This window comes from Haemaphysalis longicornis, unplaced genomic scaffold (genome assembly GCF_048455015.1).
Source record: "Haemaphysalis longicornis isolate Haplotype H1 unplaced genomic scaffold, Haemaphysalis longicornis Haplotype H1 scaffold_1, whole genome shotgun sequence".
In the NCBI taxonomy this organism is placed as follows: Eukaryota; Metazoa; Arthropoda; class Arachnida; order Ixodida; family Ixodidae; genus Haemaphysalis; species Haemaphysalis longicornis.
The window spans coordinates 396,335,577-396,337,421 of NW_027526203.1; the positions used below are offsets into that span (position 1 = coordinate 396,335,577).

Genomic DNA, 1,845 nt, shown 5'->3' on the forward strand with positions numbered 1-1,845 from the left:
ACCGTGAACAAGATTCCAGGTCCGTGCGCTCTAGCCGGTGGTTCTTGTCCTTGAACTTGTAGCCGTAGGTGGACTCGGCTCCGTCCCCGAGCAGGTTCATGAAGTCGGCGAAAACGGGACCCTTTGGAGTCAAACCCTTTCCTCTGTGTGCCCACACCCGAACGTTCACTGTCTTGGGCGCAACGTCGGCGCACAACTCCACCACGACGCAACCCAGGGGCTCGGTATTGGCCTCGACGTCGACGACCAACTTTGGGTTGGCCATCGGTGCTCCATGGTGATGCAATTGAGGGTTGGGCTATCAACACCGCAGTACAGTCAAATGAGGAGAGTTAAAAGAAGTATACCCCGGGCTGGGTGGATACCCAGCGTTCAAGAGCAGCGAAGTCTTCCTCACAGCTGGCCGCAGTCGCTGATGACGTTCATATTGGGTGCAGGCGAGCCGAAGTTCTCGACCTTCTTGATGACCTTGACGACGCCGACTAACACCACGGGCTTCCCGTAGAACCAGCTGGTCTTGACTGTAGTGAGGAAACATTGCGAGCCGTTGGGGCTCGCGCCGGCGTTCACCATGGACAGGATTCCAGGTCCACGCGCTCTAGCCGGTGGTTCTTGTCCTCAAACTTGTAACCGTAGGTGGACTTGCCTCCGGCCCCGAGCTGGTTCATGAAGTCGGCGGAAAGGGGACCCTTTGGAGCCAAACCGTCTCCTCTCTGGGCACATACGCCGTGTTGACCGTCTTGGGCGCGACGTCGGAGAGGAACTCCATGGACCACCACACGCCCCAGAGGCTCGGCGTCGACGAACACCTTTCAGTTGGCCATCGGTGCTCCTGGTTTGGTTTGTCACGTCTTCTTCGGGGATGAAATTGAGCGTTGGGCTATCAACACCACGGAACAGTCAAATAAGGAGAGTTTAAAAAAATCAACCCCAGTCTGGGTGGATACTCAGCGTTCAAGAGCGGAGTCTTCCTCACAGCTGGCCGCAGTCGCTGATGACGTTCATCTTGGATGCAGCCGAGCCGAAGTTCTTGACCTTCTTGATGCCCTTGACGACGCCCGCGAACACCGCGGGCTTTCCGTCGAGCCAGCTGGTCTTGGCCGCGGTGAGGAAGAACTGCGAGCCGTTGGGGCTTGCGCCGCCGTTCACCATGGACAAGATGCCAGGTCCGTGCGCTCTAGCCAGTGGTTCTTGACCTCGAACTTGTAGCCGTAGGTGGACTCGGCTCCATCCCCGAGCTGGTTCATGAAGTCGGCGGAAAGGGGACTCCTTGGAGTTAAACCTTTTCTTCTGTGTGTACACACGCGAACGTTCACCGTCTTAATCGCAATGTCGGCACGCAACTCTACCACGACGCCCCCAGCGGCTCCGCATTGGCCTCGACGTCACCGAACGCCTTTGGGTTGGCCATCAGTGCTCCTGCTTTGGTTTGTCACGTCTTTCACGGTGATGCAATTGAGTATTGGGATATTTGAGGCAGCAAGATAAGACGCCGTGGACAACGCGTTGGGCGTTGCAGTTGTTCCTGAGGCCTTCTTCGGTGATGGGTTTAGACTGAGCGTTGGGCTCTTCGAGGTAGCGCGATGAGACGACGTGGACAATGAGGTCGGCGGCTTCTTCTACTACTTGGTTGGTTGGTTGGTTGCCTCAGACCATGGCACATAACCACGTGGGGGATTTGCGAAGAAGCTTTGTACTTAATCAGGATGTGACCTCATTTATTTTAGGTCTCAAAATTTAGAAAAGGAACTACAGAACAATTTTTTTAAATATGTATAATATGAAAGGAAGAAAAATTAAATAAATGTGAACACTTAGCTGGCTAGCAGGAAAACCGGCCTGTCG

The 1,845-nt window shown here is 54.9% G+C and overlaps 1 pseudogene; it reads right to left on the minus strand.

Moving 5' to 3' along the window:
• Positions 1-393: 393 nt before the first annotated feature.
• On the minus strand, positions 394-1,152 carry LOC144161023 (uncharacterized; annotated as a pseudogene).
• Between the last annotated feature and the right edge of the window lie 693 nt (positions 1,153-1,845).